The sequence below is a fragment of the Talpa occidentalis genome, unplaced genomic scaffold (genome assembly GCF_014898055.3).
Source record: "Talpa occidentalis isolate TD23 unplaced genomic scaffold, MPIMG_talOcc4v2.1 talOcc4.5, whole genome shotgun sequence".
Lineage (NCBI taxonomy): Eukaryota > Metazoa > Chordata > Mammalia > Eulipotyphla > Talpidae > Talpa > Talpa occidentalis.
In genome coordinates this window covers 43,919,939-43,945,018 of record NW_023604861.1, presented here as the reverse complement: position 1 = coordinate 43,945,018, position 25,080 = coordinate 43,919,939, and the positions used below count along the sequence as shown (strand labels likewise).

General features: G+C 38.6%; 1 protein-coding gene and 1 pseudogene across 3 annotated transcripts in view; one reads left to right on the top strand and one right to left on the bottom strand.

The window, feature by feature from the left end:
• SPATA13 (spermatogenesis associated 13) overlaps positions 1 to 25,080 on the top strand; it is a 278,943-nt gene that overhangs the window by 146,941 nt on the left and 106,922 nt on the right. The window lies entirely within an intron of this gene.
• Positions 22,260 to 23,298, bottom strand: LOC119258512 (annexin A2-like; annotated as a pseudogene).

Genomic DNA, 25,080 nt, shown 5'->3' with positions numbered 1-25,080 from the left:
ACATTGGCTTGGATTCTGCTTTGGAAATGAGGTCGTTATTTGCACATTTTATTTAGTCTGCGGTTTATACAAGTTGAGGGTTTGCGTTCTGTACCTGCAGAAAAGTTCATGTAAAACAGCTGATGACCTCTGGCACTTAGGAAGCCTGGAGACACTGCTTGAGCTGACTGTCAGTGCGTGCTCACTTCAGCCTGCTTTCTTGAAGAGAATGCACTGGCCTGTTTAGCTATAGGAAGGCCAGAAGAAGGCTTCATTTAAAAAAATAAGCATTACCAACCATCCTCTTGTGCATTGAGAGTTCAATTTCTCTTTAGCTGGTCAGACCTTTAGGGTCCCCGATAGTCATGAGTCTTGTTTCATTATATAACCCTAAAGCTTTGTTCGAATGTTTCCTTGTTTTTACTTTTCTGAAAGTGGGAATCCAGCATTTCTACCTGTGTGGACACCAAAGCAGAATGTTGGTCAAGTTTGATACCTTAATAAGGGGAAGGGACCTTACGTTCCAGAGATGAGGAAACTAGCCCAGAGGAATAAAATGACATCCCCAAAGGGTAAGAGTAGGGCAGTAGAGGAGGCCTTAGATCCCAGGCCCCTGAACCCTGGCCCAGGGCTCTTGAAGCTGGCACTACAGCTCGGTGGGTTGACCTCTCTGCTTTCTGCTCAAAGCCAGGCAACAGTCCATCCTTTCCTGCGCTGGAGACATTGAAAGATTCATTTAGAATGGAAATTGTCAGTGGCTTTCCAAAGCTTTCTCTTTTGTCGGAAAACTAAACATTTAAAAAATGTTTGCTTTTGAGACATGTAATGGCATAGATAGGATTATTAAAATCACAGAAGTATGAAATCAGATGTTTTAGAAGGAAATATTTTTGTTATTTCAAAAGCACAAGGAAAGAACAGTAAATGTGCATTGCTTTCTAGAGGCAACTCGTATATGGCAATTTGAAAATCAGTATCTAGAATATTTAATTATATTTTTCTTTTGCAGAGGAAAATACATTAGTACAAAATGATGACATGATTTTCTTTCTGTGCCAGAAATAAAATAGTAGTTTAGGGGGAAAGCTTGTCAAGTTAGTGTCTGTTTCTGTGTAGGCCTCTGCCTTACCCACCCCCTCCTCTTGGACTTAGGACTCCACCTGCCCTCCTCATTCCCAGCTCTGCTTCTTCCTGTCTAGTTAATCCCTTTCTCCAGGAACCCTCAGGGAACTTGGAGGGTATTGTTTACTCTGATGCTAAGCCTATTCCCTGTCAGCCTTTCTTAACAGAATTAAACCTTAATCCCCTGAGGTATAAATTGTGTGTAATGACTTCTCTGATGCATCTAGTATGAGATGGGTGGCTATAATGCCATCTTTGGGAGAATTTAGGAAGCATCTCAAAACATTGAATTCTGTGATTCAGATGAAGAGTGTTATAACTGAAAAGCAAATGTAAATTTTACTGTTCCCCTTTCACAGTTCAAGCAGTGAAAGTGCAGGGGAGTGGCAAAGTGCCATAGTAATTGGCAAGATTGAGATTTGAATCCAGGGCTGCCTGGCTCAGGAGATCCACAGATATATTTCCGCATGTCTTCTCTGTAACTGTCACTCCCTGAGGCAGCCACGTGTCCAAGGAGCGTTTTACAAACTAGATGGTTCCTGCTTGTTGAAGCTCAAAAGGACAGAGAGGAGAAGCTAGAGCATGGTGAGCAGGAGGGCTCACAGAAGTTTCAGGACCACCCCTCTGTCTCATTTTGGGTGTGGATGGCACTTTCTGATGTTCCTGAGAGAACCCCTGGAGCCGTGAGCTGTGGCAATGTCAGGAATGGAAAGAATGGTATATATTTCTTTTACATGATTGTAGCAATTTGCTGCGGTTAGGATGTCAATATTGCTGGACACAGGTAATGACCTGTCCTGTGAGCGTAATGTTCAAATGTCTTGGACATAGCTCATGTCACCAGAACCTTAAAGAACCTGCATTCTTGGTCAGAAATAACCTCTTCCTGTTTGCCTGTAGCAGGACTTCTCTGTGTCATTGTGGAAGAAATTGAGAGTTCAGCGTTGTAATTTCACAGACTGTGTGCCTGACTCAAAGTATCTTCCTCTTTAGCCTGCTAGATCTGGGCTGGAATCTCTCTCTCTCCCCCCCCCCCCCCAATCATTCTCACCCTCTGGGTTCAGCCACAGGACTGGGAGCTCCTGAATGGCTAGAGGACTCTGAATGGCTAATCTGAGAGTGGGAGGGGCCAGTCTTTCCCTCAGTCCAGTTAACTCTAAGATAGAGTTTGTTTTCAAAGATTAGCAAGCTTTCCCTGGAGAAAAATAGAACACAGGTCTGAAATGACCAGAGTGGAAAGTGGGTGGAAGGAGACAGCCTGCAGGAAATTGGACAGCTGGGATCTTTGCTCCCTGTCTAGGGCAGGCAAGCCCAGGGTTTTTTTTACTTCCAGCACAGGGGCCATGAGGCCTGGAATGAGATGTGTTCCTGGTATTTGGACTTTGATCACAACCTTTCATAGGAATTATTGTTTTATATAATAGGAAAAGTGATCAATTTTGTACTTGAATATAAATGACAATTCAGTCACATTAAACAAGCTTCTGAGGGCAGATCTTAATATATAGCCACTATGTATGATATATATGGAGAAAGATAAGTCTTAAGAGATAGACAAGTCTTGATTCCTAAAACATCTAGCATGTGTAATTTGAAACCTATCCTCTTCCCAGTTTGTGTGTTGGAACTCTGGCTCAAAAAACAAACAAACAAAAAACCAGCCTCTACTGCAGAAATGTGCTACATTTCTACTCATTTGGAGCATGGAGTGCCCACAGGTGCACATCTATTATGCACCATTTTTTTGTGCAATGTAATGCTAGATGCTGAAGATGGTAAGACTCATCAGAAACAGCCCCTTTCCCTGAAAGGTCACACACTTGTCATGTGGGAGAGGTAGAGTACAAACAGATTGGTGCAGTGATCAGCTTCTGCAGAGGGAGTATATGAGAGGCCTCCAATCCAGGAAGGCTTCCTGGAGGAGGAGTTAACGTACAGCCTGGGCTCAATGGTAACAGGAGCAGGTTGGGTAAGGAGCAGCTACAGGGAGGCCTTCCAGCCTTTGGGACAAACTAAGCAGAGGTGAAGACACAGACTTCAGCTTGGTGAAGGTATAGATAGAGTGACTGATTGGTGACCCTAGGTCAGTTCTGCATCAGCTCACACAGCTTATCACCTGTTGACTGTTAAGGTGTGCCTAGAGAGTGGGTCTGCAGCAGCATCACTGGGGAGTTGTTAAGAAAGCAAAACTAGGGCTAGGGCAATCCCCCCCCAGACCTGAATTATGAATTCTAGTGGTAGGGTTCAGCAGTCTGTTTTGAACAAAACTTCCAGATGATTTTCATGGAATGGTACTGCTGGTTTGGTGGTAACCTGCAAGATTCCCAGATGACTTTCATGCATGCAAAAGTTTGAGAACCATTGGTCTAAACATGCACTTTACAGAGGTCCTAAAAGTTATTTTTCATGGCTAAATGAAAAGGTTCTTTTCAAGGAACCTTGACTGTATTCTTACCTGGTTGTATTTCATTTATTTATTTATTTGTTTTTTAAAAAGATTTATCTATCTATCTATCTATCTATCTATCTATCTATCTATCTATCTATTTATTTATTTATTTATTTATTTATTTATACAAGCACTGGGCACAGTCAGAAGCGCGGGAGGATGAGAGAATTCACCAGAGTCAGAGCAGGGAGCAGAGAGGCAGAAGGACCCAAGTACACTGCTGAGGGGAGAAACGGGCGGCAGGAGAGGTCTGTGTGCCATGTGGGACCCTCCTCCGGTGGCCGGGGAGCAGCCGGGGATCGAACTGGCGCCGCAGAGCCTGCGGGCAGCTTTGCAACCCAGCGCTCAACCGCTGTGCCACCCGGGAGGCCCTTACCTGGTTGTATTGTATGTGCTTTCCCTCAAGTTGGCAGCCAATATTTGTCCTCACAACTTCTTTTGCCCACCCTGCTTCATTTCTCATTGCATACTAGTAATATATTTTCTTTCTGTACCACTTCTCTCTGACATCATTTCTTAGTTTAGCGGTAGTCAGATAAGCTGTGTTCAGATCCCAGTTCTTCTGCTTGCCAGCTGGGTTACTTGGGAAGGCAGTAACCCCTCTGTGTCTCACTTGCCTTATCAGAAAAATGAAGATAATATTAATAACAGTACCATCTCTTAGGTCAGTGTTTCAAACATTACCACACCTGCAAGGGTGGGGAGTGTGTGTGTCCTAAAAAAAGTGATGTGTGTGGGGAGCTTCTGTGATCGTGAAGGTGTTTTTTCCTAGGGCAAGGCTTACTCACTGCACTCCTGGTATGCTGACCCCTGTGATTTCCCCAAAGTGAGAGAATCCGACTGTATAATTTGTGGTAGTGGGAGGCGGGAGGGACTGTGTTACTGCTCTCCCTGGTAAAAATAAAAAATTGATGCCTATTCTCACCCCCAAATATTGTGGTTGGTTTTGGATGTGACCTTGGCTTTGGTAAAGGTTGGGAACCACTGTGATAGACCTTATTGAGGAAGAAATGAGTTGACCCTTGGGATGTGCTCAGAAGAGGCCTGGCATATATTGACAGTAAGTGCTTAGTGATGCCTGCTGGAGGAGGCTATGATGGTTTTGTGAATATTTGTTGAATGTTGAATGTATGTCAGTTTGGAAAACTCCTGGCCGTCCCATCTTTTTTTTCCTGAGAGTTGGGGGAGATAAAATAGCCCCCATGTTGTGAATCTTCATACCTGAATCTTGGAGCACCCTCCCCACAGGGATATTGTGCAGCACACAGCTTCGGCCAGGCCAGCCTCTCCAGCACCCAGCACCGTTTTGCCACCTCTATATAGGAAAACTTGAATTTTTGGAACTTAATCAGATTTTAAAGTTAGGAAATGAGATTGGGAATTGGGTCCTATTGGGTTCTGTACCTGTACTCTATCATTGATACCTAAATACCAGGTTTTTTTAAAATGTGCCCTTGTTTATTTTCAGTTACCACTTTTTTTTTTTAAAGATTTATTTATTTATGCATACAAGAGCTGAGGTACAAGCCAGAGATGCTGGGGGTGAGAGGACTCACCAGAGACAGAGTGGGGAACAGAACAGGCAGGTTGACTGAAATACACTGCTGAGGGGAGCAGTAGGCGAGTCTGGAAAGGTTTGCTGCACCATGTGGGTTGCTCCCTGGCCAGGGATTGAACTGGTGCTGCAGAGGCTGCGGACTGCTTCATAGTGCAGTGCTTAACCCCTTGTGCCACCAGGGAGGCCCCATAAATACCAGTTTTAAGCACATTGCAAATATCCATAGATTTTTCTCTCTTTGGCACCTGCTCTGTCTTCTAGAATCTGAATGTCACTCTTGTAAATTGTGTTTCTAACCATTGCTTGAAAGAAGTAGAATCTTTTTGCCAACTTTGTCCTGACACACATATTCATTCAACCTTCGTTCTTTGTTTTATTAATTCAACAAATATTGGTGAGCACCTCCTTTGCACCAAACAATCTATTTTCTTTCCCTTTTTTCTTACTGTATATATTTTCATGCTTTGTACGTAGTTTCCTGTATAAATGTAAAATGTATAATGTATTTATTTTAGTTTTGATTTGTAACTGCAGCCTTCTCTATACTTGTCTCTTTGATAACATAATTATTCAACTTTTATTAATAAACCATCTGAAGAACATTTTCATGTTGACTTCATGGATCCTCTTTGAAACCTGATGAGATTAATTAAATCAAAACACATGTACCAATTATTATTCTAAAGTATCTCAACAAGTTGTTAAAAATCCAGTGTGTTCAGGAGATTTGAGTAAGTAACCCAAAATTTAGTACCCTCAGAATGAAATCTGTGATCTGGTATAAGTTCCATGAGTTTCTACTTTTTTTTAGTGCAGAATCAGTTCTAGTAGTATGACCAAACTCATTAAAAGAAGAGGAAGTAAGTGAATTCATATCTCAAGTCAATAATTTGGAAAAGTTAGATTATGTTCTTGGTTTTGTTTTGCTGTGCAATGTATGCACATAACTGATGCTTCGTGTCAGTTTCACCCTAGTACATTTAAATGTGTAGTACAAATGGAAATAATTGATTCACTACATTTGTTCTGCTGCCCAGTTACTAAATGAAAATCTGCCACCAGAGAAACTTGTATAGCCAGCACAAAAGTAGCTCAGTATTATGGTAAAGACTGGTCTCCATTGTGTGGTCTCACCATTATCACTTGTCTTACCCACAGACTGAATAAGCTTTAGAAATACAGGCCTTCAAAGGAATTGCCCCTGCTTACTTGTTCCAGGGATCCTTCTGAAATAACATCCCCCAAACCCTCATTTGAAACAATAAAGAAGGAGGGGGTATATTAATACCTATGACTTCAGTTACCTTCAAAAGGGTTATATATTTAAAAAGAGAAAATTTAAAATACATATTAATTTAAAATTTGTGATTTAAAATAATACAAAATACACTAGGAAATGTGCTGTTCTTTCAAATGGTATATTTTAAGATCTGTCAGACCTGCTTTCTATGCTTTTTCTACCTTTGTCTTTTCTAAAACAAATCTGAACTCCCCAGAGTGGATTGCTGGGCTCATCTTACTGAAGAGCGTGCTTGTTTCACCAAGTCAGGTTCAGCTCTGGCATTAGACCATCTCTCTGTGTCTGTAGGCCACTCCGAACTATGGCATCCTATGCTTTTTAGAAAGGATTGAGTACTTTGCTTCCAGCTCCAGTTCTTGACTATGATCTGTTTGGGGATGTGTGCTGGTACGTGAAGGAGCAAAATGACATGCTTTGTTGTACCAGTGCAACGTGGGATGAATGAGATGCCATCCAAGTTGAGTGTTAGACTCCTGGGCTCACTAAGTAAATCAAACAGTAGAATTCTGCATAAGGAAAGTGGCAGCTTCTTCTGGACATTTAGTTTTTCAGTGACAAGTCATGACAGGGTATGAGTAAGAAGACTGAAACTTGCAGCTCTGCAATCAGCTGACTTTTTGGTTTTTATGCACATTTCTAGCTGCTCCCTTCAGTGCTTAGCATCATTGGAAACAGTGGAGCTCAGTATTGGGCCATTTGGAGGCAGATATCACCTCCAGACTCAGCTTTTGAAATGCTGTATTCTTGCAAAGTGTCTCGTGATTCCATAAGTTACACTGGGTCATGGATAATGATGATGTTCTTTGAGATGTAAAGACCAGACCAGTTGTGGTCTGGTCGAAGTGGGGCACACAGAGAATGTCTAGTCTGAACGGTAACTTAGGGGATGCTTACCTTCTCACTCCCCCTTTCTATTCTCATCTTCTCTCCGTAGATCTTTATTGGGTGGGAACAGCGTGGTGAAGGTTAATCTTGAGATTTTTCTTTCTGGCTTGAATTTCCTCCTTCCACAAAAGTGGGAGCCAGGAGAGGTGAGAGCGCGTGAGTTCCATCAGCCTTGCTCTCCTCTCCTGCTGCTATTCCTGCCTGCAGACCATAGGTGCTTCTTATGGCTCCACTCACACTAGCTCAGAGAATGCTGTATGCCTTCCTTCTGATACAGTTAATCATGTTAGAAGGAAGTAAGAACTCTCTGTCTTTCTACTATTTATTTCTGGGGCCTCCAAGTTACTTATGGAGTGGGTGCTTACCCATAAACTTTTAAAATATATACAGAAGCACAAAATGGTATTGCATTACCAGATTAATGCTTACAGGTGGCTTCACCAAATCATCTACTACTACTGCCATTGCCTAAATGTGTCTGTGTTGGTTACTTACGTTTTCATGATAGCACATTGCGAGGAAGGTTATCATGTTGACTTACTGGGGACTGTTCTTAAGCCTGCTGAGATTAATTAAACCAAACCCCATGCAACCCTTATTCTAAAGCATTGTGGCTTATTACACTCCATGAGAACTACTGAATTTGAATTGTTTAAGTAGATGATTATATTTTTAATTTCCTATCATAGGAGTCTATATTCTTCTTTAATTTTTGTGGCTAGATATTACTGATGTCTTTCATTTTTCTTTCCTGCTGGGATCAGTAATTGCTAAAGGAAGAAGGAAATGACTATCTTCACTGGGCTTGTGCTGTTTTCTAGGGTTTCCTGGAGTTGCCTGCAGAAATCAAGTCTTGCTCTCTACTTACTCAGTGCATCTGTTTTCCTCAGCTTGGAGATTTTTAAGAATACTTTGTGTGAATTGAATCACTTTTCTTTGGAGATGAGGATAGTATCTGGGCAGATCAGTTTGGGGTAAACTGGTTCTGCAGGAGGTATGCTGAGCTCTTGTCACACTAAGTTGAGACAGAGCCCTCCCTGTGTGTACATCCAGCTCAACTGACAAGACCTGGGGAAGCACTTTAGTCACTATTGAGAGAGGATTTTTTTTTTAACAAAACAAAACTCTGTAAAGCATATGTTTGTGTTACTATTTCTTCCAAATAGAAGAATGTCCTTTTCTGTGTTTTCAGGAAAACAGGACCATGCAATCAGCAGTTACTACACGTGGGCCTGGTATTGATCCTTTCTTTTCCTTGCAGAAACTCATCACTGCAGGATTCATAAAGAATTACCTTAAAGCACATTTCTTAGGGATTGTAGTTGGAAAGATGTTACCCCATTCGGAGGATACCAGTTTTCTCCTCCGAAAAGTGAGGAGTTCAGAGTTGTGTCAGGATCCACTCACTAACTGCTCACTAGGAAACCTGGATGCTTTCAGACTCCCAAGGAAACAGCTATTATGCATCTGAACACAAAGGCACTTGGAAAGTATGGCTTCTGGCTGCCTCTTGTGTTCAATGCTGCCATTTAGCAAGAGGCGAAGGTTCAGGGTAAAGCGGTGACACACATCTCAGAACCCGCAGGGCAGATCCGACTGTTCCTGCTCTTTCCATTTGGAAGGTGGATCTCGAGTCTTCACTGGGGAGGCTGTATGTCACTGATGTGCTCATGGATTGTCTTACGGTGACCGTATATCCTACTTTCCCATAGTGAGATGCAGGTAACGGTGGGACTGTCACAAGAGTTAGGGGAATAGTTTTAAAAGGAGTGATATAGGGTATAGAGGTGTAGTGGTATAGTGGTATAGGGGCTGATAATGACCTACGAGGGGTCATACATGCTTGTTGATACTGGAATTAGATTTCCTGCATTAGTCCTAGACTCTGCTACCCAACCTGTATACATCAGTTGTGAGATTTGCATATTCAGGAAAAAGTGGCTGTAAAATAATTTTGAACTTCTAGTTTGGAAGCATACTCAAATCTTGGTGACTGGTTGTGTGGCAGGCATAGCATGATGTATAGATTGTTTTCATTAGGAGGAATGTTGACAGAAGTCAACATCTGATGCAGAAGAGGCAAGAGTTGGAAGAGTAAAGATAATATGTAATTATATTTTTGAAAAGTTCAAAATTCTGTTCAACAATTTTTAGATGAAACTGTATTTTGAGATAATTGTAGATTTGCATGCATGATAGAGCACAGTGATATTTACATGATAAGGTGCAACATCACAACCAAGACACTGACATTGATATTGTCAAGATACAGAACATTTCCATCACCCCAAGGATCCCTCACATTTCCGCTTATAGTCACCCCTTGTTCTCTTCTTCCCACCACTCCTACCTTTACCTCTGGCAATCACTGATTTGTTCTCCATATAATTTTGTCGTTTCAAAATGTTATAAAATTGGAATTGTACAGTATGTTTGGGATTGGCTTATTTCATTAAGATTATTTATTTGAAGATGAGTCCTTTTTTGTACATGTGGTTTTCTGTATATGTGTTCTCTGACTGCTAATTTATTCTTTTTCTTTTCAAACATTTTAGCCTTGCTAGCTCCTTTACCTTTCTATATAAATTTTAGAATAATACTTGTATCTATAAAAAGGTCTTGCTGGAATTTGAGGGGCCATTGGATCATAGCTGTGTTCAGCTTTCCAATTAGTATATACAGTGTATTCTCCATTTCTTTCAATGGCATTGTATAGTTTTGAGCATCAAATTTCTATACATGCTTTGTTAAATTTATATTTATTTCATTTTTTGAGTGATGGTGAAAGGTATTATGATTTTGATTTGTGTCCAACCATCCATTCCTGGTATATTGAAATGCCATTGTCTTTTCTCTGTTGCCTTTTCTCTCATTGGTCCTAGGAGATTTGGGGTAGATTTCCTGGGGTTTTCTACGTAGACAATTATGTCATCTCCAAATACAGGTGGTTTAATTTTTTTCTTTTCCTATTTGTATGCCTTTAATTTTCATTTCTTCCTTTATTTTACTTGCTAGAACTTCTAACAGTGTTTGTTGCATTAAAGTGGCAAAAGCAAATATTCTTGCCTCTTGTTCCTGATGTTGGGAGGAAGCCATCCCATCTTTTACTGCTGAATATAATGTGAGCTGTAGGTTATTGGTAGCTTCTCTCTCTCAAGTTGAGGAAGTTTTTGTCTATTCCTGTTTGTTTTTTTGGGGAACTTTTATCAGTTTTTTTGGTATCAGTTGATACGAACTGCTTTTTCTTTACCTGGTTAATATGATGGATTATATCGTTAATTTTGAAATATTGAATATCTTTAGTCCTTGGAATAAGCCCAAATGTATATTCATATGTTTGATCATATGTATATTCTTTTTATATGTTACTGAATTCTATTCCGTTAGGCATTCTTTTGTCTGTATTCATAGGAATATTGGTCTGTAGTTATCTGGGTTTGATATCAGGGTATTAATAGCTTCATAAAATGACTAGAAAAGCATTCCCTCCTCTTTCACTTCCTCTTAGAGATAGTGTGGAGTTTATGTTAATTCTTACTTAAACATTTGGTAGAATTCTTCATTGAGACCAGTGGGGCCTGGAGATTTCATTTCTGGGAGTTTTGAAATTGCAAATTCAGTTTCCTTAATGATTTAGGGTTGCAGAAGTATCTATTTCATATTTTGTGAGTTGTGGTAGTTTGTGTGTTTTTAAAAGGTGGTCCATTTTGTCTAAGTTCTCAAATATTTATGTGTAGAGGTGTTCAGAGTATTTCCTCATTATCCTTTTATTGTCTGCAGGATCTGTAAATGATATCTTATTTCACTCCTAATATTGTATCTTCTATTTTTCTTTATCAATCTTAATAGAAGTTTGTAAATTTTACCAATGCTCTTATGAACCAGCTGTTGATTTCACTGATTTTCCTGTTTTCAGTTTTTTTTTTAATATCTGATATTACCTTTATTATTTAATTTCTTCTGTTTGCTTTGGGATTATTTTGCTCTTTTTCTAGCTTCTTGATGTGGATGCTTAGATTTTTGATGGGAGCAGTTTCTTCTTAGATATGCACTTTGTGCTGTTTCTCTCAGGTATTTAACTGTAACCAACAATTTTGATACGTTGCATTTGCATTTGCATGCAGTTGAATGTGTTTTTAAAATTTCCCTTTAGACTTCCTCTTGACCTGTGGATTATTTAGAAGTATGTTGTTTAGTTTCCAAGTGTTTTGGAGATTTTCCTGTTGTCTTCTTGTTGCTTTATGGTGGGGGATAACATGACTTCATTTCTTTTAACTTATTAAGGTTTATTTTATGGTCCTTGATATTATCTGAAAATGCTTTTTGTGCACTTGAATAGGGTATATATTCTGCTATTATAGGGTGGAATGTTCTATAACTAACTAACCTTACTTGTTGATTGTGTCAGTCGTGAATTACAGTGTTTTTTTTAAATGATGTTGGTAGTGATTGATTGTTTGCTGTTTTTGCTTTCATTTTTCTGCTAGGGGCAGAGGAGTAAGAATTAGACAGCAAAGTATTTGATGTCATATTGTTTGGCAAAAGTGAGACTAAAGGTCTTTTGCCAATTTAGGGCAACTTTGACAATCAACCAAGGAGAGAGTAGAGTTTACATACTCTGTTGAATATGTAGATTCCGGATGGTCATTTCATCACTCCCTTTTTTAGAATTAGAAATTGTAAAGAAAATCAAGCTTGATCTCAAAATCAAGAGTTAAACAATTATATTTGCCAACCAGAACTGGAAGAACAGGATGCATTTCAAGGTTGTTGAGATTGCTTCTTCTTAAGCAGACTATATGAGTTAGTTAATTTACTGCTTACTAAATGTTTTTTCAATCATTATTTTAACTAGATCCAGAGCAGACAAATAGATTAACTGATATGAAAGCTAGACTCTCTGTTCTAAAATACTTGTTCAATTCTTCCTCTATTCCAGACATGGTAATAACCACTGAGGATATAAAAATACAGACATGGACTTAAGTATCTCTTATTTTCCCACAAAAGAAAAACCTAGGAATCCAAGTAGCTTTTATAAAGACTGATTACTAGAAAACATAAGAGTAAATGCAACCTTGAAGATTATTTTAGTTTTAGATATTGCAACTTAAATTTGAAAAATATTAAAAATGCTTGGAAAACTGTTTCATTAATAGTTACATGGTCAATTTCAGTTAAAAACGCTGGCATTTCTTGCATAACTCCTTCTGTGTGCCAGGCACTGGAGTGGGCCCAGGGGGCCCACTTCCTTCCTTTCTTTTTTAAAATCCTGATTGTTGTAAATATAGAGGCCTAGTGTACATTTCTTAAATTTGGTATCTACTTTCATGTTTTATTTCTTAAGAAATAGAAAACTCAATGTATACTGAAAGAATTTATTTATATTGCCTTCTCAATAACACAGCTTTATAAAGGTTATGTACATCAGTCATGTTGAACTTATATACAAACAGATTTGGTATCGGTGTCAATACTGAAGTTACTTCACCTTAGTTTTGTAAACACAGCTTAGTTTAATCTGTTTAACCAGGTACAATTTCTGAAGGGCAGTGAAGACCTTGATCTACTGATTTTCATGTAACAATGAAAAGTTAGAAGATACTGTGAAATATATCATAGTATTTGCCTTCTTTTATCCCTATGCCATCATAGTTTCCCTTTAATATCTGTTATTCGGATCATGAAAACATGTTATTTTCCCAGAAAACCAGTTGCTTTGATTAATAGGGCCAGACCGGTCCAAGGACAGATTAAGCACACAGTCTTCTGGCATGAGTCCTAGGAATGATCCTCAGTCTTGCTCACCTTGGGATTGATGAATTTATCCACTGTGTTTTCTGTGAAAAGAGAGCCTCCTAACACTCTAAAGAAGCTCCATGTTTAAATAAATAGTAGATAATTGGTTGATAAGCTACTGTTAATAGATAACAAGCTTTATATCATTTTATTAGGGAGCCACCTCCTTTTTTCCTAGTATAAAAAGAAGTTGAAATTGTGCTGTCTATTCAACTCCTTTTATTATTCCTTAATTTACCAAAGCATGGTGGACAGGAACACTACTTAATTTTCCTGATTCATCTTTACTTTTCACTGTTAGACTCAGTTTATAAAGATATTTCGAAGAGAGCAATCTATACTTTTATAATAAAGCATAGATTGGTTATTCTGGCTAATATAGTTTGCCTTCAATAAATCAGATAACTTCTTTGATCTTGTTCTTTTGCACTGTGTTCAATGAATCTGGGTGATAAACAAGTGACCCCACCTATTTAATATGGCAGGCAATTTTCATCATCAGCAAGTCTGTAAGCTCCACATGTTTGAGAGCTGGAACCTCTTTCTCTTTGTATCTCCAATCTGTGACCCTGCAGATGTTGTGTTGCAGTGCTTATGCCTCTAGGGGCCTGCAGGTAAAGAGGGCCTCTTTGGTTTGGATAGAGACTTGTTCCATAGGTTCTGCTATGGGATCCACAAAAGAATGTGGCCCAATTTCAGCAAACCTTTACCAAGAGAATCTAGAAATTTGAAAATTTTAAGTGAAAACTCTCAATTCTTAAATATTGAAAATGAATTCAGTTTTTAAAAAACTCCCCATCTAGGGCTTCCCTGGTGGCGCAGTGGTTAAGCGCAGCACCGTGAAGCTATCGGCAGCCACTGCAGCATGAGTTCGAGCCCTGTCTGGCCAGGGAGCTGCCCACATGGCGCAGCAGACCTCTCCTATCTTGCCTGCTGCCCCCCTCAGCAGTGTGTTTCAGTCAGTCTGCCTGTTCTGTTCCCCGCTCTGTCTCTGGTGAATCCTCTCACACCCCACACCTGTGACCTGCATCCCAGTTCTTGTATGCATAAATAAATAAATATTTTTTAAAAACAACAACAAAAAAAACCTCCCTGTGTAGGCAAAACAAGGCATAGGTAGTATGAAATTCAACCCAAAAACCAGTGCTTGCCACCTCTGAGCATGCTCTTAAAAATTATTGATTGAATTAACAGTTTATTGAGGTGCATTATGATATGGCTGCTATGAATAAATCATTTGGTATTTCTGAGGAATGTATGTCTGTCTTATAGTAAAAGCTTTTTTGAAAGATTGTACTCTTATGATATTACTTGTGTACAGTCATTAACATTACTACTATTCACTCGACATAACTCAAATCAATCATTCAACGTAACTTTTTAAGGTTTAATGCTGTAGCATGTATCAGTATTTCATTGCATGTATATGCCACATTATAGTTATTCATTTATTGGTTGGTGGACATTGAATTTGCTTATACTTTTTTTGGCAACTACTGTGAACATTTATATACATGTTTTTATGTGCACATAATTTTATATTTCTCTTGTGAATATACTAGGTGTGGCTTTGCTGAATCACGTGGTAATTGCATTTAACCTTTTGAAGGGACCGTCAGACTGTTTTCTGAAATAACTTCCATTTTACTTTCCCACCAGCAATGTATGAAGGTTCCAGTTTCTTGACTTTCTCACCAACATGTGTTTGTATTTTTAAAATTGTGGTGAAATTCACATAACAAGATTTTCCGTCTTAACCACTTTCATTATACTGATCAATAGTGTTAGGTACATTCACTCACACTGTTGGGCAACCACTCCAGAACTCTTCTCATCTTGCAAAACTGAAATGCTGTCCTAATTAAACAATAACTTCCCATTTCTCCTTCAGCCCCTGGCAACCACTGTATACTTTCTTTTCTTTTTTTTTATTTGCTCTTTTTGATTCTGTCTTGTTGTGTGTGAAGTGGTATCTGATTTGTATTTTTTAATTGTGGTAAAATGCACATAATCTGAAATTTACCATTTTAACCATTTTTACGTGTACAAGTCAGTCATATTAAACACATTCACAGTGCTATGCAACCATCACACTCATCCATCCCTGTAATTCTTTTTGTCTTATAGAACCAGATAACTCCCTATTTCCCCCTCTCCTCAGCCCCTTAGCAATCGCTCTTATGTATTATGCAGATATATCTATATTTTAACTACTCTGAATACCTCATATAATTGAAATCATAGTGTTTGTATTTGTGACTGGCTTATATCACTTAGCATGTGTCCTCAGGACTCATTGGAAGTTTATCAAATTTTATAAAGTTTATCAAGTTTATCAAATTTATCAAAATTTCCTTCCTTTTGAAAGACTGAATAATAATTCCATTGTATGTATTCATCACATTTGGTTTTTCTTTCATCTGACAATAGACATCTGGGTTGCTTCCACCTTTAGGCTATTGTGAATAATGGGTGTAGGAATATCTGTTGGAATCCCAACTTTCATTTATTTTGGGCATATAACTGGAATTGTTGAGTCATTTCTAACTTCATATAGCTGTGTTCAAAGATGCTTTTATGACATTTGTCTTTTTTAAAATGTTTATTTATTTATTTTTGCATTGAAGAACTGGGGTATAGGCCAGAGGTGCATTGGTGAGAGGATTCACCAGAGACAGAGTGGGGAGCAGAGCATGTGGATCTACTGAAATACACTGCTGAGGGCAGCAGTGGGTGAGACAGGAGAGGTCTGCTATACCATATGTGGGTTAGCTCCCTGGCCTGGGATCAAACTAAGGCTTCAAAGGTGATAGCACTGAGACTTAACCCTTAGGCCACTAAGGAGACCTATGACATTTATCTTTTAAAATCTATTAGACTGGGCCTCCCCGGATGCGCAGCGGTTGAGTGCTGGGTTGCGAAGCTGCCCGCATCCTCTGCAGCGCCAGTTCGATCCCTGGCTGCTCCCCAGCCACCGGAGGAGGGTCCCGCATGGCGCGCAGACCTCTCCTGCCGCCCGCTGCTCCCCTCAGCAGTGTACTTCGGTCCTTCTGCCTGCTCTGCTCCCTGCTCTGGCTCTGGTGAATTCTCTCACCCTCCCGCACTTCTGACTGTACCCAGTGGTTGTATAAATAAATAAACAAATAAATCTTAATAAATAAATAAATAAATAAATAAAAATAAAATAAAATCTATTAGACTGTTGTTGGGCTAACACATGGTCTATCCTGAAAACTGTCCCATGTGTACTTGAGAAGAATTAATTTATTTTTGTTCAGCAGAATTCTATTTTATGTCTATTAGGTATTATTTTTTATTGTTCAAGTTCTTTATTTCCTTACTTCTGTATGATTGTTCTACCCATTTTTGTGAAGAAGTATTGAAGTCTACAACTATTATTGTAGAACTATGTATTTCTCCCTTTCATTCTGTTGATTATGCTTCATATGTTTTAATGGCCTGTCATTAAAGTGTGTAATTATTTATCATTGTTACATTTTCTTACCCTTTTGAGCCTTTTATTAAGGTATAATGTCATTCTCTGTGTCTTGTAAGCACTTTTGATTTGTTTTGTCTGATGATAATATTGTTAAACCAACTCTCTTTTGGCTCCAGTTTGCATGGAATATCTTTTTCCTTCCTTTCACTTTCCACTTGTTTATGGTTTATAACATGTTTTTATCCATTCTACTGATCTCAATCTTTTGATTGGAGAGCTTAATCCATTTGCTTTTAAAGTAATAACTGATGAGGAGGAACTTCTCAGTTATTGTGTATTTTTTTCCTAAATGCCTTATAGCTTTTTTGTCCCTTATTTCTTGCATTACTGTCTTCCTTTGTATGTAGTTAATTTTTTTATAGTGAAATCTTTAAATTCCATTCTCATTTCCTTTTTTGTGTATTCTGTTTTCTTTGTGGTTACCATGGCCGATTACATTCAAAATCCTTAAGTTTTAACACGCTAATTTCAATTTGTATCAATTTAACTTCAATAATATACCAAGAACTCTGCTCCACTACAGCACCATCCCAACTCTTTATGGTTGTTGATTTCACAGAATTATATTGTTATATATTGTGTGGTCAAGCCATGAATTCTCTTAATGCATTAGTCTCTTAAATTATATAGAAAACAAGATTTAGAGTCACAAACCAAAGTAACAGTAATACTATCTTGTGCACTAATATTTTTTTTATTTAAAGATTTATTTTGTTTACTTATGCATACAAGAACTGGGATGTAGGCCAGAGGTGCATGGGTGAGAGGAGTCACCAGAGACAGAGTGGGGAAGAGAACAAGTAGACTGACTGAAGTACACTGCTGAGGGGAGCAGCAGGCAAGACAGGAGAGGTTTGCTGTGCCATGTGGGTCAGCTCCCTGGCAGGGGATGAGACTCATGCTGCAGTGGCTGTCTGTAGCTTGATAGCACTGAGACTTTAACCCCTGTGCCACCAAGGAGGCCCCAATAATTTTTTTTGTTTAAATGAATTAACGTTTTAAATATGTAGGAAAAAGTGCAATCACAAAGTGTTATTGCAATAATAGTAGCTTTTATAATTGTCCATGTATTTACTTTTATTAAGATCTTTATCTCTCCATATAGATTTGAATAATTGTCAAATAACTATGTCTTTTCAGTTCAACCAGCAGAATATCTTGATATACTTCAGTGTATCTTCCAGAGTAGGACTAGTGGTCATGAACTCCCTCATTGTTTTATCTGGGAATATTTTGATTCTCCCTCACTTTTGAAGGGACAGTTTTGCCAGATACAGTATTCTTGGCTCACAGTTTTTTCTTTTAGCGCTTTATATTGCTGCACTGGAAATATTGCAGTATTTCCAAAGCTGAATTTCTTCTACATAGAAAGTTTTAACAATTCCAGTCAAGGCTTTCATTACTTTATAATGTTTTACTTTGGCTAAGAGTGATCTTAACTGTCAGCACACCTGAGATATGAAGAGAGGTGATCTGCATTCCTCTCTATACTATATCGACAGACAAAGTTTCTGATGAGAAGTCTGTTCAAGATCTTTTGAGTTCTTGTACATGATGATTCCTTTCTTGCTTACTGTTATCAATATTCTCTTTGTCATCTGAATTTTTTATTATAATATGTCCCATGTGAGTCTCTTTGAGCTCATTTTATTTAGAGTGTTGAATTATTGGAATGTTCATATTTATCAAATATGGGAATATTTTAGACACTTCCTTCAAATAGTCTTTCAATTCCTTTTTCTCTTTTCCTTCTGGGACTCCCATGATCCAAATGTTGGTCCTGTTGATAGTGTCCCACATGTGCCTTAGACTGTTCACTTTTCTTCAATTTTTTTTGACCCCCTCAGACTGTATTTCCATTTTCCCCATTTTCAGGTTTGCTAACTCTTTATTCTGCTACATAAGTCTTCCTTTAAATCTCTCCAGTAAATTTTTCATTTCAGTTACTGCACTTTTAAGTTCCAGAACTTCTTTATGGTTTAATTTTAGGTTTCTATGTGATTGTTTCACTTTGTTCACATATTGTTTTCTTGACTTTTTCCACATCTTATCTTAGTTCTTTTGGTACCTTTAGAGTCGTTATTTTTAAATATGTGCTAAGGGACCTCCCTGGTTGGCGAAGGGGTTAAGTCTTAGCACTATCACTAAGAGGGCCCACGGCAAGGGCTTGAGTTCAATCCCTGTTGGTGAACAAACCCGCCTATACCACCTGCACCTCTGTCCTACACCCCAGTTCTTCCAGCAAAAATAAATAAAATCTTTAAAAAATAAGGTGTGTGATTATTGTTAAATTTGACTGAAATTAACAGCTGTACTAGATCAGTATTTGCTTGGAAGTTGTAAGCCTTCAACAGGATCTGGATTCTGTCAATACAATTGTTGTCTAGGTGGGAAGACAGATTACCTGATACTTTCTGCTCTGCCTTCTTTCTAGGAGATTCTTCCTTATTTGGCTTGGATTTGATTTTCCCTATTGTATAATGATGTTGTGCTTCTTTTCATGTGCTTATTGGCTATTTGTATGTCTTCTTTGGAGAAATGTCCATTCAGATTCTATGCCCAGGTATTTTTTATCATAAAGGGGAGTTTAATTGTCCTTTGTTGATATAGTACATTACATTAAATGATTTTTAATTTTATACCAACTTTGAATTTCTGGGCTAAATCCCACTTGATCATGAGGTATTTGCATTTCAGTATGTTGCTGTACTTGGTTTGCTAATATTTTGTTTAGTTATTGGTCTGTGATTTTCTTTTTTTGTGATTTCTTTTTCTGGTTTTGTTATTAGGATAGTGTTGGTCTCATAGAATGAATTCGTAGGAAAAAGATAGTACTTTTGCTATCTGAAAGTAGTATTCCTACTTGGTATGATTTGATAGGTTATTTTGGGGGTCTGGAAACAGTAAAAGATCATTCCATTAATGGTAACAGTATTCCCATATCAAAAGATAACATACCAAATCACACTAACTAGGGAAGTTCTACTTTTGGATAACAGGGGAAACTTGTAATTTTTCATTAATTCTATATGGAATACTGCCATCAAACAAAACCAGATTAAAAGGCAGAACTAGAAATATTTGACCAGGGCATTTTCACTCCTTAAGCTTTATACATGAAAGAAGCATTATTTCTAAAGCTGCAACTCTCTCTATATAGAAAGTCTTGAAATCAATTCCAGTCAAGGCTTTCATTACTTTATAATGTTTTACATTGGTTAAGAGTGACCTTAACTGTCAGCACACCTGACATTCCTCTCTATACTATACCTAGAAATTTGGAGTGTTCATTTGTATCCTAATTTGCTGCATATGTTTTTTTATAATAACCATGTAAAGATCCTGTGAAATAGTGTTACCTATTTTTTCTTCCACAAATTGATTCACTTCCTATACACAATGGCCTAAGCAGATGTTATAACACCCAGTATAATAAAGGAGGAAACTGGATTTCATGGGATTGGGTAACTTGTTAAAAGTCAGCCATAAAAGCTAATTTCCTCCTAGGATTGCTGTGAGAAATAGAAGAATAAAATGCTAGTGAGTAGAGCTCTGTCAACGTCTTCATTCTTGACAGATATTGACTTGTTTGATCACTGATTTTTTTTTTTTTGTTTGATCACTGATTTTTTAAAAAAGATTTATTTATTTATTTATACAAGCACTGGGTACAGTCAGAAGCGTGGGAGGGTGACAGAATTCACCAGAGCAAGAGCGGGGAGCAGAACAGGCAGACCGACGAAATACACTGCTGGGGGGAGCAGCGGGCGGCAGGAGAGGTCTGCGCGCCATGTGGGACTCTCACCGGTGGCCGGGGATTGAACTGGCACTGCAGAGGCTGCGGGCAGCTTCACAGCCCAGCGCTTAACCGCTGCGCCACCAGGGGAGGCCCTGATCACTGATTTTTAATAGTTATTTCTAGTCATTGCTTACTGAGAATAACTTACTTTGAGATATCAGTCTTAAACTTATTTGGATATTGAAATTCCATACAGAAAATTCTCAAGGAAAAACTTTTGGTTGTACTGGAGCCCAAGTAATCAGGCTGCTTGTCCCTTGAAATCAGAACCACTCAGCTCAATATAACCTGCCCCTGTTGAGTGGATCAGAGGTGGATAAGCAATCATTAGTCCATACACTGCTTAGGCACAAGCAAACACCCTCCTCGGGATGGGAAAGTTGGAATGGGGGTGAGATGTGCAAACAGCCAATCAAACAGTGAAGTTAATACTTTCTTGTTGCCAGTTTTGGTTTTTCTTGAGTGTATTTAACTTTTTGATTTTTTTTTCTCTGTTGTGGAATTGATGTTACATATTAACTTAATGCCAGGCAACAGCACTAACTTACAAATCACCCAGATGGTTTTTTTTGTATTTTGTGCTGGATAAAGTTCAAAGCACTGATAATTGCATGGTCTCAGCTATCCTGCTGAGCAGCTAGGCCTAAAATAAAATCAGACCTACTTTGATGTGACCTTTTTAGTGACCTTTAGATGACTTGGAAAGGTAGGATGGGTCCAGTCTGATATTTTTTTTAAATGAAGTAATTCTTTAGTTATCTTAATGAAGATCCGGGTTAAAGGAAAATCCATTTCTTAATGTTATTGTCCTGCCTTTAAGGTCTAGTGGTAAAGTCTACAGAAAGTGACCATTGCTTTACTATTATAGAATTTGTAGAGGTCTATAATTTATAGAGTTCTATAATTTACTATTATAGAACTAATTTGTTGGGGATTTGCTAACACCTTTCAGGGTGGGCACCAGGAATTAGTCTTTTGAAAGTGCATCCATGTATCATTAATTTTTGCTTCTCTAGGGTCCTACTCTGCATTTGTTTTTATTACCGATTAGGGTATCCCAACCTCCCTCTCCCCACCTTTATGGAACTCAGTATAATCCTTTCCTAATAATGGAGCCCAGTGCACCTGATTTAACATTTGTTTTTGTTGCACTGAGTAGATGCTAGTTTGTGTTACAAAAGACTATACAATAAATGCTTTTGTTTATACTAGTTCCCAACCCACATGATAGGCACCCAGTAAAATTTTATTGCTTACTTTGTAAGAGAGACTTTTTTCACAGGGGATTTTATCTGTTGGGATTGTTCTACCATGAGCATGATTTTTTTTTTTTTAGGGGTGTATAATTTGGATTTTCCTGATTCGAGGCTACAATTTAAAGTTATCTGGCAGTCTATTCAATAAGAAACAATCCAGTCCAGAGAATTAAGATACTGACATTTGAAAGGGCAAAGTTAAGTTTTGGCTTTTTTATTGCCTCTGGAAATAATTGCTTCTTAAATTTTAAATCCATTTGTAGTCTTCTATAATTTTTGACATGATTATTGACAATTCTGTGTATCATCTTTTATTTATTTACTTTTTATGTCTAAAATAAAAATTCAATTTATTCATCTGTTTATGACCGTGTACAAGAGGCGAAGTGTTTCATATCATTGATTTCTATTCCAACTCCTTGGAATGTTCATTTCTTTGTTAAAAGGAAAGGAGAGACTAGACAAGATGTTAGGCAGTGCTTAGGCTACTCAAACAAGGATGGGGCAGTGCTAAGATCATTTTCACAGGGAGGGGCTCAGGGGCTAACATAAGCTGATTTCTAGGACTGTCAACTGGAAGCCCAAGGCTCCACTCGTGGACACTTGAGACACCTCAGGCTTTAGTCACTCCTACTGCGCAGGTACAGTGGTACCTCTTGTGTCGCCCTGGTATCTTGTGGATATAGATATGGCCGTAATTTTTATTGAATTCAGACCTGATTTTCACCATGTCCAAGTCTCTGCGAGTGATCACGATTCTAATCAGGACCTTATTACGAGGTGCCTTGCCCTTTAAGGCATCGTGCAATTTGCTAGCAAAACATTGGTGTATTTTTTTCTTCGTACACTGGACCAGGTTCAGGAAAGCATTTTCCACATCACCTTTCACCTCCTTTCTGATGTTCTCCTCCTTGTCATAAGGACTGTGGCTCTTGAACTTTTCAAATGTTTTCTGGAGGTGACACACAGTCCACTTGGTCATGATGCTGATCCACTTGGGGACATCGGTTCCTTTCCTTCTCACTTCAGTGTCATGGCGATCCTGGACACCTTGGTCAATCAGTTCATAATTAATGACAGAGCCCTCCTCTGCCCTTCTACCCTTTACAAAGGCAACCATCAGTTTGTCAAAGTTGCCAGAAGTATAGGAAATAATATCCTTCTTCAGATCTGTCTTGTAGACTCTTAATTTCCTGCAGCTCCAGGTTTGTCCTTGAGCAAATAATCCCAATGAGGGGCTTGTCATCAGTTCCCAATCCTTTCACGGAGACTTTCAGCATCAGAACATCATACTGAGCTGGTGTTTTCAATAGGCTGAAATTCACCATCTCCATGTAGCTGGACAAGGCTGACCAGTGATGATGCAAGTTTCTTTTTTGATCTTTCTCTGGTAGGTGAAGGCAATATCCTATCTCTGTTGATTGCTGTGGTTGGTCAAACTGTTAATTGATGTTGACCTCATCCACACCTTTGGTCTTCATGGTTGTTTCAATGTTCAAAGCATCCCACTCAACAGTGAAGTTGGTATATGCTTTGACTGATCCATATGCATTTGGTGGAGCGTGATAATTAATGACGGAGCCCTCCTCTGCCCTTCTACCCTTTACAAAGGCAACCATCAGTTTGCACAGAATTTCATGAACAGTAGACATTTTGAAAGCAGCTGGGTGGGTGCCAAGAACTTGTGCATCCCTAGATGTGGAGCTCTAACATCTTTTAATATATGGTCTCATTTCAGAAATCTTAAAACAAACCTTACTTTATAACATAATAGGCATAGCATTTCCAGGATAATATAATATATTTTTTTTTGAAGATTTCTAATTATCTAGAAAGGAGAGAGAAAGAGAGGGAGAAAGAACACATAGTTGAGGGGGCAGGCAATTTCAAAATGGGGAGGACAGCTCATCAGCAGCCTGGAAATTCTAACAATAGGACTTGATGTTGCAATCTTGAATATGAAGACAACTCTGAGGCCACATTCCTCCTGTTTGGGGAATTTAGTATTTTAAGTTTACTGACTGGATGAGGCCTGTCCACATTTTGGAGGGTAGTCAGATTTACTCAAAGTCTGCTCATTTAACTGCTAATCATATCTGAAAAAAAATCTAGACTGGCAGTTGACCAAACAGCTAGGCATCATGGCCCAGCCAAGGTGACACATAAAATTAACCATCACCACCACCATCTTGCCTTCCCCTGTTAAACTAGAAAATTAGAGAGTAATCACAAGAAAATTAGATGCCACGTCATCCATTAGAAATTAACATTACTGCTGAGGTTCAGGATATGTCAAGGAAATAGTAGAGCCGCACATCATGTTTGCACAGGGCTGATAATAGCCTTCCAAACTAGAAAGGCTGTGGGAGGGGAACAGTAGCAACAACCCAGCAAAACCGATGACGGAATACTCTAAAGTCTAGATCAGAACATAAACAGAACTTCAACAAGGCATTCTGATTTAAGATTCCAGCTTAAATGATTTTAGGTTCTCATCAGGGTCCAAATCATGCCACTGCTCTAGGCCTGATAACTGGAGATAAGTTACTTTCAGAATTTCTCTACCTTGAATTGCAGGAACCCAAAGTAAGGCAGGCACATTAAATTTCTGCATGACAAGTATAGGCTTTAGAGAGAAGTGTTTCACAGGGCAACTTGTTTGAAAATGGGCAACAAATATTTGAAAAGAATCAGTCAAATTGAGAAAAAAAGAAAGAAACCAATACCAAAGCTGGGGTGGCAAATAGGTTGCATTTGGTTTTTGTATATGCTCCGGAAATACTGATTGGCTAATTTACCAGGAGAGTGATTTCATTTCTATAAAGTGACACTTAATATGCTGTTATTTAAAAGAGCCTTAGTACGGGTCAGATGTGTAGGTGTGGGCTTATCCAAACAGAGCAGAATAAACAAAGAGCCTTTCATGAATCTTTTTCCTTTAGAAGGCTGATCGAGCAAACACCAAGTTTTATATTGTGACACTTTGGCAGGAAACTGCTTTTTGAAGGCAGTGTTACCTGTATTGTCACTGATCATGCACTGCCAGCTTTCAGAGCCCATTCATTCCTCAGTCCACAGAAAGGGAAAAGTGACAGGCAAAACCAGACCTCTTTTTCTATCACAGAATCATCCTGGTCCCAAAGTTACGCATGAGTCATTTTTAGAGTCGGATGAATGAATTACAGCTTTCCATTGTCAGGCAGCAGTTTTCTGAGCAGTGCTAGCTTTCTCCAGTTTTCAGCTAGCTTTGTTAACTCAACAACCACTGCCCTATATCTTTCCATCCTCCTCTTCCATAAATTTGGCAGGGGCATGGGAAATAGCTACTCCACTTTCTCACTGTGCATTTATTTCTACAACCCTTGCATTTGACATAATTTGGTGGATTTCATCCTAGGAATGAAACTACATTCTAAGTTAAAACAGTGATTTCT